The sequence below is a fragment of the Miniopterus natalensis genome, chromosome 14, assembly GCF_054644295.1.
Source record: "Miniopterus natalensis isolate mMinNat1 chromosome 14, mMinNat1.hap1, whole genome shotgun sequence".
Lineage (NCBI taxonomy): Eukaryota > Metazoa > Chordata > Mammalia > Chiroptera > Miniopteridae > Miniopterus > Miniopterus natalensis.
Genome location: NC_142094.1, coordinates 36,517,385 through 36,531,724, shown reverse-complemented (window position 1 = coordinate 36,531,724; position 14,340 = coordinate 36,517,385).

The following is a 14,340-nucleotide window of genomic DNA, read 5'->3' as shown; positions in this document are numbered from 1 at the left end:
CTCATGCTCCCCCAGCATCTTGGCTCTTCTCTGATTAGGGTTCACGTGTCACAGTGAGGACAGGAAGAGAGAGGTCCTAAGTAGTAAGACCCTCTCTGTGAGATCCTGGGCAAGTCATTTCTATTTCTTACCTACATAATAGGAATTATAACATATCTGTCTCAGAGTATTACTGAAGCATCAAAGATAATGATGACGCTCCCTGTCACTGTGAAGTGCTATACTTCTACCAGAGTGAGTGTGTCCGCTGATGTGTCTGTGGGATAGACATATAGGAAAGCGTTGCATATCTTTCCTTCAGGGAGAAGAGTGCTGTATTTTTAAGCTTTAATTTTACTTAGATATAAGTATAGACATTTGATGATGAACAGGATCTACCTAGATTTAGGCATGGTGAATCAACCAATACTTCATAGTTTTTTTAAATCTGGTACTTTAAAGAAAAACTTATAATAATAACAAGTAGCATGTTTGTGTCCCTATGATATGCTTAATGTTTAAAATGGGTTATTTTGTTTAAGCCTGAAAATAACCTTATCATCAAGATTCTATTATCTCCATTTTTATATGGGAAAACTGAGGCATAGAGAGACTAAATCACTGGTCCAAGATCTCATAAGTGATAGAAGCAGGATTTAAACTGACTTGAGACTCTGTGCTCAAACCATCCACCTCCCTCTGCACATACACGGATTTATAATCAAAATGGGCTGAATATTTAACTCAAACAGAGTTAGATAAGCTGGTTAAATATGCCCTTATGAAAGAATTTTTACTCCTCTTTACTCATTTAGAACTCATCAGAAGCAACAAACAAGAATGAAAATTAGGGGGAAAACCCTTCATAGTCAATGAAACAATAAAATGATCACAACTTCAACCTGAAATCTATGAGGCATATCTGCCCCCAATTTTATTCTGGCTGAAATAGGGGCATGAGAGCAGAAGCATGCAGATTTCCCTCAAATGTCCCAAACCCGCAGACCCATCCTGCAATTCTCCAGGTTCTTAGGATGCCTGTGGCTGTGGCAGGACCCCGCGCGTAAGGGCGGGTGCCCCGTGGAGCCCCGGTTAATAGTCTCGGTGGCAGGGAGGGCATGTCTGAAAGAGAAGCCTCAGGGACACCCTGTGATTGTCCACAGCACCCCACCAGCAGCAGGATAAAGGAGAGCAGGGAAGCAGCATTCGCCTGCTCACGGCAGAGAAGGGACGCGGTCGGCAGCTGTGCCAAGCCTCAGACACAGAGGGGAGCACGCGCCTCGGGGCGGCTGGTCTCCCGCCTTTGAACTTGCCCGCTGGCCAAGTGCTCCCCGCGCACCGCAGCCTGGCCCTCCCCGCACCTTCGCAGCTCCTGCTCTGAACCGCCCGAGGCTTCTCAGGTCCTAGTTCTAGGGATGGCAAGAAGAGGCGCTTGGGAGGGAGCAGAAGAGCCAGAGCTGTGATTCGAATCTTTGTTCAGCTTTTGGCTTTTCCACGTAGGTCCTGGAAATGTGAGTCGGGAGGATGACAGTGGGTCGTGGGAAATTACGCAAGTGGAGCCACTTCGAACAGAGTTGGAGCTGCCACCCCGCAGGAACTGCCTTGCACACCTTCCTCCTCAAGCCTCTGGAGCATTTAAACCGGGCAAAACCGCCTTTGCACTGGGCCAAAGCTGCGTTGTTTCCAAACTATTTGCAGAGCCAACAGGAAAGCAGACGTTCTGACGATGGACTGAAAATTAAAGACATTCTTTAGAATAAGCACTACCATCAATAGCTAAAGAATAACTTAGCTTATTTGTACCTATAGAAACTCATTCCTTGGCTTATTAACACCAACAGAAATTCCTTTCTCCGTGTAATCATTTCCCTTTCTCATACCCCCCCCCCACCTGCACCTCCTCATCAGAAACCATTTGCGTTTCTGCCTGAATCAGTGCTTCCTGAATAGCTATTCTCTTGGATCTCAGATAAGTGCTTGTGGCCTCTCACTTTGGCCTTTTATTTTTAGGTTAACAGGGCAATCAGAGCTTAATAGATTGTCTGGTTACCGGCACAGATCGGTTCTGATATTCGGCAACACTCAAGCTCTAGATCCCAACCTGAGACTTTCCCGATCACTTCATTCTTTTCTGCCTCCTGCATGACCCGGAGCCTGAGTCACCGCCCCCCTCCCGAGCACCCCTTGGCTACACCTCTTTTGGTTCTAACTGATGTTGCCCCTGTTTGTCCCCGGGTGTATTACTCACCAGCTGTCATTACCGCTTCAGCATTTCACTGGGCGGAGGAAAAATATTCCACCGTGATGCTGAGCAGAAGCGTTCCCTTCGTGACCTTTTCCTCGGAGGGAAGGCTGGGGAAGAGGGAGGGACCTGTCTGCTGCTGGGAGGGATCCACAGGAGGGGCCGCATCGATTCCAGCGTCTTTCATTGTTTTTGTATGTTATCAGGATCGTTGGAGATGCGCACCCTTTTGAAGTGGATGAAGAGGTCCAGATGGCTGTTTCCTTTTATTCTGATCAAAACTGTCAGCTTAGCGTACACACCAGAGCTTCTGGCCCACCACGTGGGTTGTGACAGGCTTGGTGAGACCGTGTCCACAGCCCTAAACCTGAATTTACATTGTGTATTACTCTACACCACTCTCCCCCTCCCGCATTTAAGCTAATAGATGACCTCATTTGAAGAAGAATCACTGTTTTTATTTTAAAAGAAGTAGAGAAATGGACATCACAAAATGAATCATCCCCCCAAATAGGAAGAGTTCAGACAAATAGTCTGTATATTTTCAAAAGAAAAAATTGTAATGAGTTTTGATAAAGGGAACTCAAAGGATTCTGAGACTATAATACATCAAACAGAAAAGAAATGGTGTCCGTAGACCTTAGGCAAGAACTGCAGGAAAATAAAATCACTGTAGAGATGAAAAACACTTTAGAAGCAACAAGAATAAAGTAAACATTAAGTGCAGGTGCCCTTATTGTGAAATCACAGCAGAGACATGAGTGCTGGACAAGCCTGAGTACTCACAAAAACCAAAGGTAAAATGCAAAGATATTAAAAAGAGTATAAGAAAGCGGTCAAACTGGAAGACAGAGGAAGCATAATCAACATAAGTATAATTGATTTTCTGAAGAAGAGAACGGAATAAATGGAATAAGAATTTGTGCATTTAAGGAATATTTATTGCATATCTATTATGTAACTCTAGACATAGGGGGGAAATATTAAATGAAAATATATTAGAAGATAGCTTTCCTGAACTAAATAAAACATGAAGTTGGGATAAGATATTGTTTATCCTAGAAAGAAAAAAAATTTGATATAAAATAATTGAAATTCTGCCCGGCTGGAGCGGCTCAGTTGGTTGAGTGTCATCCTGTGCAATGAAATGTTGCCGATTCGATTCCCGGTCAGGGCACATGCCCAGGCTGGGAGTTGATCCCTGCTTGGTGCACATACAGAAGGCAACTGATGGATGTTTCTCTCTCACATTGATGTTTCCCTCTCTCTCTCCCTTCCTCTCTAAGCATGTCCTCAGGTGAGGATTAAAAAAAAAGAATAATTGAAATTCTGACATACCTAGGGGATTAATTGAATTTTAGGAATAAAAATTTCCAATGGTCAGAAAATGAATTTTTTTTTTTCTTTCTAGGACTATTTAGTACTAAAATTAAATGGGCCAATATTAGAAACCTAGACAAATATATCTGTGTGTGTGTGTTGAATTGTTGGCACTATGTAAATTTTTACTTTTCCTCTGTCTTTATGTAAGTGTGTGATTATATATGTGTGAGTTAAATAAATGATTGGTACTATGACTCTAAACATTTTTATTAAAAATAGTAGATAGTGTAAGTTCATTTTGCAGAAGTCTGTCATCCATCTTCCTTCCTCCCTCCCCCCTCCCCCCCTCCCTCCCTCCCTCCCTCCCTCCCTCCCTCCTTCCTTCCTTCCTTCCTTCCTTCCTTCCTTCCTTCCTTCCTTCCTTCCTTCCTTCCTTCCTTCCTTCCTTCCTTCCTTTTTTATATCATTTATCTATTTGTATCTCTTTCTCTCAATTCTTCTATTCATCCAACCATGCATACATTTATGTGTGACAAATATATATATGTGTGTGTATTTAGAGGTACGTGTGTGTGTGTGTGTGTGTATACAGGGTGGGGCAAAAGTAGGTTTACAGTTGTGAGTACCAGAAACAAGAGTTTATTCTTGTATTATTATTAATTGTGTTATTTTCCATACAAACAAGTAAACTTACTTTTGCTTCACCCTGTGTCCTGTGTGTGTGTGTGTGTGTGTGTGTGTGTGTGTGTGTGAACTAAGAGAGAGAGAGAGAGACAGAGAGAGAGAGATTTATCTGATTTGCCTGAAATGATGTCCACCATGTAGTAACAATACTAATTTCTAGTAGATGGGATATTAGGGTGCTTTTTTATTTTCTCTTTTTCCTGCTCTTCCATATTAATAGTCCTTCTTTTCTATTCTCTACACATAAAGAATTATACAAAATTAACTCCTAGTGTGTTATGCCATTTTATCTTTAGACAGACTTGCACCAGCATTGAATTTTGTACTTGGCCACGAGGGAGCCGGCAAAGCTAATTAACTGGGGGTGGGCCTTGGTCTCTGCCCGCGCCCTGGCCCCTCGTCCGCTCGCCATCTCCGGTGGCTCCCCCTGTGGGGGCGGCTCTCACGTCCTGAAGAGCCGCCGCTCTTGCTGCTGTCTGGCCCGGAGGCCCGGAGGCGCCTGCCCGCCAGGAGAGAGCCGTCCCCGCCTTGTCATGCCGTTCCCGTTGGTTCGCTCTCGGCGCCTCCCCCTCCTGCCCGCGTGCTGCCCTCTGCTTTCCTCCTCGCTCCCTCTCCGCGCCTCCCTGCCCTTTCCCCGGCGACTGCTTCCCGTGCTCTGGCCTCAGCTCATTCCTCTTGGACTTGCTCCTCGACTTCCTCACTCAGATGGTGGGGCCACTCGTCACACTTGTAAGGAAAGCCTGTCGCCTTGCCCAGGAATGACTGACGTGTAAACTATGCCACAAGAGTTGGTCTCCTCCCCAAGCTGCCCCCCTTCTGATGCTCAGGAGTAACTGAGAGCATCTTTAGTAGAAGCCACAGCGCCTGAGATCCGGGCAGGCGGGCTGCGTGGCTGGGCCCGTGACCAGCGGCAAGCAAAGTGGCCGACAGGACTAGCCCGCAGGTGCTTTATCTCCCACGTGCCCTCTCTCTGCAGGCGCATTTGCATTTGCAGAGGGGCTACTGTACCTCACTGACGTCTGCCCCTGTTTGTGCAGGACCTGTCTGCTACTGACAGAGCTCTTCTCCCATTATTTTTGAGAATTTCCAGGGGTGCTCTTACATGGGCTCATGTAAACACCCCCGTATCTTCTCTTCTGGACTCATCTTGCTGCCCAAGAAGCCCCTTGAGAGAGAGACTTCTCTATGACTCCTGCTGCCAGTAGCTTTGTCCAGGTGGTAATGACAGACATTCTCTGGAACCTGCCAGTCCTCCTTATCACAGGCACAGGCATTATCCAGGGAAAAGAGGACCAGATCTGAGACCAGCGTCATGCTGTGGTCCTGTTTCCCTAGTCTTTCCTCTTAGGCGCTTATGCAGATACCAGCTTCTTCAGTCTTCAGTAAAAATACGCAAGCAGGCAAACAAATTATTCTCATGAAAATCAACCCAGGTAGGCCACCCACCAGTTCATTACAGAAGACCAGACGCACCTGAATCCTACTATTAGTTCAGGCTCTACTCCTGAATTTTTTCAAAGCAGAGTAAGTTAAATGCCATACATTTAGACTCAAACTCTTCTGAAAATTAAAAACAAGATTTTGGGTTTGAATGATCTGGAACACATTGATTACTTATCTCCATCTGATTATTTAAAAATATTACTACCACTGGTAAACAATTGACAAAACAACAAATAGATGTGCAATGAAGGCATTGGTTTATTTTAGTTACCTTTTCCTCTTGTCATTCTAAACATTTTTTATGCATGAATATAAATAAGTGGAAAATTCTCAGTCTTTGTCTGTCTAGAAATGTCTTGGTTTCACCCTCATTATTGAAAAACAATATTTTTAGATATGGCATTCTAGGGTGACAGTTAATGTCTTTCAGTTCTTTGAAGATATTATTCTATAGTGACAGGACCTCTATCATTGCTGTTGGGAAATAATCTATTAGTCACTTATAGTCAATTTTGCTTTTTCTCTTGATGGTTTTAAGATCTCATTGTCTTTGGAATTACTGCACTGTGTTCATGTTCTGTTGAGGTGTGTCTCTCCTGTTATTTTCCAGGCTTCTTGAATCTGAGGATGATTGTATTTATCTGTTCTGGAAAATTCTTAAACGTTGTGTCTTAAAAATGTTGTTCCTCCATTTTTGACTCATGAATTCCACTTTTTCATGTTTTTATTTCCTTGTGCTGCATCATGGCTAATTGTTTCACATCTAACTCCTAGTTACTAACTTCTAGTCACATTTTCTCTTCATGCCGTCTGATTTGTTGTTCAATCTAAATATGAACTTTTTATGTTCACTTATTCTGGGAGTCCTTTTTTCTATTCAAAAACTTTTAAAGACACTGTTGAGAGAACAAAAAACACACACAAGCCACAGACTGGGAGAAAGCACTTGCAAAACACACATCTGATAAAGGACCTGTAACTAAATATACAAATAACTCTTAAAGCTCAACAATAAAAAACCAAACAATCCAATTTAAGAAATGTGAAAATATCTGCACAGGCACCTCACCAAAGGAGATACGCAGATGGCAAATAAGCATATGAAAAGATGCTCCACGGTGTAAGTTATCAGGGAAATGCAAATTAAAATGGAATTTAATTAATCTTTTCCTTGATAGTTACTGTTTTGTGTATTTAGTTTAAGCAGTCCTTCGGCACCTTTAAGCCCTGAAGGTATTTTACATTATCTTCCAGGAGCTTTGTTTTCGGCCTTTGCATTTAGCTCTACATTTCACCTAGAAATCTTTTTTTCCCCCCGTGTGGCATGAAGTAGGGGGCCATGTTTCATTTCTTGTATATGGATATCCAGTTGTTCTGGGGCCATGTATTATAAGTGATAATCTTCCCCGCTGCTCTGAACTGTCATCTTTGTCATAAATCGAATTTCCATAATTGTATGGGTCTGTTTCTGGGCGCTCTTCTCTCCTCTTGTCCTATATTTTCATCAATAATAAAGCCAAGTTTTAAAAATAGACTTTATTTTTCAGAGTAGTTTTTGGTTCAGAGCAAAATCGAGTGGCAGGAACAGAGATCTCCCATATGCCCATTGGCCCGAACATGCATAACCTTCCCTGTTACCAACATCTCCCACTGGGATGGTACATTTGTTGGTTGATGAACCAAAATTCATACATTAGTGTTACTAAAGTCCATAGTTTACATTACAGCTCACTCTATGTTTTGAAGGGTCCTGTGAGTTTTGAAATGTATAATGCCTTCCACGTGGCTGTGCCATTTGCATTCCCACCAGCGACGCGTGAGGGTCCCGTCGCCCCGCATCGTCATCAGCACTTGGTGGTGTCGGTGTTCTGCATTCCGGCCGTTCTAACAGGGATGCGGTGGGATCTCATTGTTTCCATTGTCTTTCCCCAATGACACGTGACGTGGAACATCCTTTCCTATGCTTATTTGCCATCTGTAGATCTTCTCTGACAAGGTGTTTGCTAAGGTCTTTGGCACATCTTTTAATTGGCTTGTTTGTTTTCTTACTGTGCAATATCTAATTTAATGTAGCTTTCTACCTTCATAAGTAAAGTTCTACCTCGTTTCTTGTATAAACCTTCCCCTCTTTTAAAATAAAATACTGGGTTTGTTTTGCTGATACTTTGTATAGGATTTCTTGCGTCTGTGTTTATAAGTGAGGTGTGGCCTGTGACTTTCTTTTCTTGCAATGTCTTCAGTTTTAATAATAAAGCTTACTGTGGCCTCATACAATGAATTTGGTATTCCCTGTTTGTGTATTCTTCAGTAATATTTTCCTGTGAAGTCAAGTTCCTATGAGCCTATAATCTATGAGCCAGGTTTGTAGTTATAGACTCATATTTTCAAATTGTTGTAAATTCTTCAGATGTTCTATTCCTTCTGTACAGTTTTTGTACGTTTTACTTTTCTATGAATTTACCTAATTCATCTCTTCCTTCTTTCCTTAACTAATATCTCCAAGAGTTGGTAGTTTTCTGTTGTTTTTTTAAGCACACAACTTTTGGTTGATATTCTATATTGTAAGTATCATTTCTAATTATTAATTTCTTCTCTTCATTATCTTCCATCTTCTGCTTTATTTTAATTTGTGAGGTTTCTATACTTTTTGAGATGTATGTTTATCTCACTGATTTTCAGTCTTTCCTCTTTAATACATGCTTTAAAGTTAGAAATTTGTCTCTAGTGTGTTCCACGAATTTTGGCATGTTGTTTTAAATACAATTTAAATAACTTCCAATTACCACTTGATTACTTCTTTGATGAAAGATTAATTAAATGTGGCATTTCTGAAGTTGTGAACAAAGAATTCTCTATTATCTTTTTTGCTGTTGAATTCTACGTGGAAATAAATGTTTGTGGAAATAATATTAGATGATATTATCTTCCTCCATTGAAGACCTAAATTTGCTCCTGCTAGTATCTGGGGACATAGGAATTCAGGATAATCTTTAAAGATTGATATGATTCAAAGTTGAGCTGCAGTCTCTCTGAGTGCAGGTTGATTTCTAGGAAACCTATTCCTTGGGTGTAGCTCCATAGGGTCCTAGAACAAAGCTAGAGGCATTCACCAGTCTTCTCATTTGTCATTCCAGGGCTTTCTGTTTAGCTCTTTAAGACCCTCTGGCTCCCGCAAATCAGTTATCTCCTGGAATCGGCAAACATCCGTATCAGAAGGGCAGCCTTAAACGCTCTAAGACCTCCAATTATCCCAGGATTTTTGCATCAAAATCTCCACTGTCCTTTGAGCTCTAGAATGCCTTTAAGCAGCTGCATTTTACATTTTACATTGCTTTTCTAATTGTCCCCAGTGGAAAGGTCTGTCTGTGTTCCTTAGCCTATCATTATTAAAAGTGGAAGTTTTATTTTGTTTTGTTCCATATCTGTCTAGTCAATTTTGATAGTAACTTGGCTTTATCTTATACTTAAAACCCTCTTTTATTTATTTAAACATTTAAACATACTTATTTTATATTCTGTATCTGATAATTCCAACACCTGAAGTTTTGGGGATTTAATTCTATAGGTTTTATTTTATTTTTATTTTTATTTTCAGCTGTTGGCATTTTTACTATGGTGTCTTTTACCTCGTGAGTTTAGAGAGTTTTCACTGTGTGCTCATGTTCCTAGGAACTCTATCTTGAAGTCTTTGAATCCTGGGCTTAAAATATATTAACGCAGAAAAGATTTTCCTTTGCTGCTGCTGGGCTCCTGGGAGCTTAACAAATCTGCAAACACTTTAAATTAAAATTTTAGTTTAGATTTTCCTGGTCTACACAGATCATTTGCATTGTGGCCCCAAATTTGCCTGATCATGGACTTGTGATTAGGAATTCTAAGGGGAGACTTTCCCCAACTCCTTCTGCTGCCGAGGCCAAGAGAGTGAGGTATTCCTATGGTCTCCCTCAAGGTGAAAAGCCTCGGTGGTGGGGGTGGGGCTGGGAGTTCCAGGTTTAATTTGGGGCTCTGATTGACTTCTCAGCTTATTCTCATGGGATGGTTTCCTGTCCTCCTTAGGCCTGTTAAATCCCAGGCTCTAGACCTCCTGGGATTAATAGTGGATTTTTGCCTGCTTTTAAAATGTTTATTGAGATATAATTGATATATAACACTGTATAAGTTTAAGGTGTAAAATGTGTTGGTTTAGTACATTTATATATCACAGTGTGATTACTACAGTAGCCTTAGCTAACACCTTGGTCATGTCATATATTTATAATTATTTTGTGTTGAGAACAGTTAAGATTTATTCTTTTAGTAACTTTAAAGTTGATAACACAGTGTTGTTGACTCATCACTGTCATGCATCGGATCTCCAGAACTTCATTATCTACTAATTATAAGGTTGTATCCTTCACATCTCCCCAATCCCCCCTCTCTCCACCCCCAGCCCCAGGTAACCACCATTCCAGTCTATTTTTACAAGTTCAGGTTTTTTATTCCACATACAAGCGATATCATACAGTATTTGTCCTTCTGTCTGACTTATCTCAGCATAATGCCTTCAAGATCCATCCATGTAATCACAAATTTGTTCCTGCTTTTGACTCTTAAGTATTTCTTTATTCCCCACAAACTCAGCTATGAATGAAGAAGGCTTTCAAAATATTTCATCCAGAATTTTAAGTTTTAGGGCTGTTCCAGGAGCAGTTTCTATAAAACTTCAGTCAGCTGTTTTGCTGGTACAGAAGCTTCCCCCTGTCATTCTATCCTTTGTGATTCTAAAGTGACTTTATTAATGATTATTATATTATGTCACATTTGTTACATACCACCCTTCCTTATTTGCGTTTGCCTAGGTCTATATGAGTCAAATACATTTTGACTGAAACGAGGGGATTCGGCCATTTATCTGGATGTTTAGTACACTGCAACAATTGGTTAGATTACTCATCACTAAAATGTGCAATGTTGTTTAGACATATCAACGGTGTCCACATCCTGATTTGCTGCTATTGTTTTAGGTTATAAGGATAATTCGCTTATTTTGTTTTTGGCTCATCTTGTCATCTCACCTTTTGTACTCTACCTTTTGTTTAAAAATGCCAACCATATTGGAAAGATAAGAGGCCTTATCTTAGAACTAGAGGTTAGCTGGAGCACAGTTACGCCATGGCAGCATGCAGTTGTGATTATAATAAATTCCTTTCTTGGCATGTTCTCTTAAGGATGGGATTACAGAGCAGAGGGCGTAAGTATCACGAATTACATTGATACAGTACTGAAACTTTTATCCTGGAGCATTAAAAAACCTCAGAATCTAAAGAGTAATTTCAGATGGTTAGGGAGGTTACTGAGTGATCGGTGTTATAGTTGATTAATTCCATTTCAGTTACAAGGAGTCTCGTTTTAGTAATCAGATGACTGATGTATTGAGAAGTACCGTAAACCAGGAGAAATGGAAGCAAACACATTAGTTCTTACGGCTAAACCGAGCTTCTTCCGAGAATTTTGTTCAGACAGTTTCTAAATAATGAGATGAGCCAAGTTTATAGTAGTGAGGGCCCATTGCATTTATTGTTCCACTTGTTCTACAAGTTGATATAAAATTGAAACATATCCAGTAACATCCATCTGAGGTCAACAAAGCCCAGTGAGCACTAGAACAGATTTGTTACTGCTCTAAGCTCTCACTGGTCTCCGCATATGTCATCCTTCTAGGAAAGTGACGGACGACAGTAACTCAACTCAAGAGGGAGGTGAGGGTTCGGGGGTTGACTGGGAATGAAGACCTTATCTTGCTGTGATCCTCCCAAGAGCCCCTTGAAGTTGACAAGACAAAAATTATGAATTTCTCCTTTTACAGATGAGGAAAACAAGGCTTAGGGAGATCGCGTGACACAGCTGAGACTGAACACCGAACACCCCGGTTCTCAATGGAGTGTCCCGTCCCCACCCCAGTGTGGTTATTTGGCAGGACTCTCACTGTTGCTGGGGGAAGAGTCTAAACAAGGCGGAGGGAGGATCTTGGCCACAAGCCCTTGATCAGTCCATGGCATGATTTCCTGACACACTCATATTGTGACTACGGGGATTCTCACGTTATTGTGACCTCTATGTGTTTAACCAATACAGTAAGCATCAATTATTTTGGAACAAAACACATCAAAAGCTCTTACCAGAAAGTATTTGGTGAGTGCAATGAATGGACTGGAAAACTGAGAGGAGTGAAGTTTTGAGAGTTTATTGTTTTCTCTTTTGTTTGTTTATTTCTATTATTAGTCATTAATCTCATTTCCTTGCTTCTCAAAGGAATCAATTCTCTGGAATATTCCTTCCATTTCTTGTCTCCTTTTTTAAAAAAATTTATCTTTATCATTGAAAGTATTACAGATGTCCCCTTGTCCCCCTTTAACCCCTCCCGCCCCGTTCCCTCCCCATCCCCAGGCCTCCGCTGCACTATTGTCTGTGTCCGTGGGTTATGCATATTTATGCACATAAGTTCGTGTCTTCTTTTCTTATCCTGCTATTGGCTGAGAATGGATGGAGGTGGTTAATATCCTGAGGGAGTCACTTCAGTTGTTCTTGGTGCTGGTGTAAGCCTAGAGCAGAGATGTGACAAATAGTGTCCTCGATGAAACCTGAGCATAGACTTTCCGGATGCTGGCTCTTCCCTCCTCTACAGTCTCAGTTTTCACTTAGGCGCTCTGCGTCTGGCCAAACCCAATCACTCCCAGTTGTGTGAAGGCGCCGTGGTATTTGCTGCCTTTGACCCCATCTGTTTGCAGCTGCAGGTACCTGATGTTGTTTTCCAGCTTATTCACCTACATGGCTGTTCCTCATCGCGACTCAGAGGACGCATGCTTTTCCCTAGGTAGCTCCCCTGCCCCTTCCCTTCCCTTCCCTTCCCTAGGCGGGCTTACATGCCAACACTTCCATTTGCTCCCAGCACGTCACATAGTATTTTAATTACTGTGAACTTGTTTGTCTTTCCCACTAAACTGTAGATTCTTGAAGGAAAGAACTGTGTCTTACTTGACTTTCTGTCTCCAGTAACTCTTATGGGTTCTTCCATATAATGGACATTTAAAACATACAAAAATGAGGAAAAAAAGACCCCAAGGATATCCAGACTAGTTACTTTAACTGCTCCTTGTCAGGGGTGACCCTACTCCACATCCAGGTGCTGGACTGATTCTAGAATGATTAGACAGTCAAGGATGATCGGCAGTGTGGTCCTGGCAGCGGGCTCAGCTCCCGCCTGGTGATGGAAGGTGGCTGCCCACATGATATGATTTGGGGTCAAGCAGGTTCCCTCTCCCTCCTGCTATCTCTAAATGCCTAGAACTGAACTTTGATGACACTATTGCCCCAAGAGAGTCATTGTCCTGTTAAGATTTTGTCTTCAAATGTCAAGTACAACAAAAGTGTAAGTGGCCATACAGATGTTCAAATCCATTCTTTAGAAAACTGAACCAGAGGCTCCTTTGTAAAAGTGATTTCCTGAGTCCACACCGCTCGAACCCAAGTGTCTTGGCCTCCTGTTTGGATGCCTCCTGCGCTATGATTCTGTTGCCAGCCAGTGCAGTTACTCTCAGTTGTATGTGTGTGAGGATGACCTAGCGAGCTCACTGCAATGTGAGCTCCTGGGCCTACCCTCAGTGATTCTGAGTCAGTGGGTCTGTGTGGATTTGTGAATCTCCGTTTTCTGCCCTGCCCTGGGGAATTTTAATGCAGGTGAGAAATGAGAGGTTAAGCTCACTAGCGTGAAGCTGTTCCCGGCAGCATTAAGTCCCTTCTCAGAGAGTTTGAGTATCTTTTGATCTCAGGTCTGCATGAGGCGTATATGTGATGGAAATATTTGAGAGGGGCAAGGATATAACCTGCTGCCCTGTGCTATTTATATAAAATATTTTTTAAAAAAGAACACCATTAGTCTCTTGAACTTTACCTGCTGTGCAGCGACAGTAACGCCATCGTAGGTGTTAAGTGGGATGCAGGCTCACTCAGCTCTCTGCACGCCACTGGGCACTGCGCTCATGCATGGCTCTGAGACCGTCTTTCAAGGCCAGCCCCAACCACTCAGGCTCTGGGGGACAGATGCTGAGCATTTCCCAACCCTCTGTGGTTTGGGCTATTTTTAGCTTGCCTCTGGATTTCCTGGTATTTTATCCACAAGTGCATCACAGAGGGAGTGGTATTCTATCACACACCACAGAATTTCTAATCTCACTTCACAATTTCCCGATATTGTCAAAAAATGGTTCCTCTTTCCTCTAACTAGAAGATTTCTTTAAAGGAGACTGGACCTCTCTCTTCTAGACACATAAAACTTTCAAATTAAGTAGAAAGCCTTTCAAAAATACTGTTTATAGACTAGGGAGCTCTTTTGAGCTCCCCTCTGTAACAACACTGAGCACAGTCTTTTGTGAGTATTTGTGGCGTGCAGTTTTTCTGTGGGGTGAGCATTTGGTTCATAACACCGAAGAATGAATGAATTTATCACTCCAAGCTGAAGGGGGCCTTATGAAAATCTGCTCCAACATTTTACAAGTGAGGAAATGAAGGTCAAGCATAAGATGGCAGAATAAGAGCGTACTGGGTGCGTATGAATAGAGGGGCCTCTGAATTGGAGGAAAGGAGGAGAGGTTAAGTTCTGAAAGCCATCTGTGATTCTCTGATTACCCAAC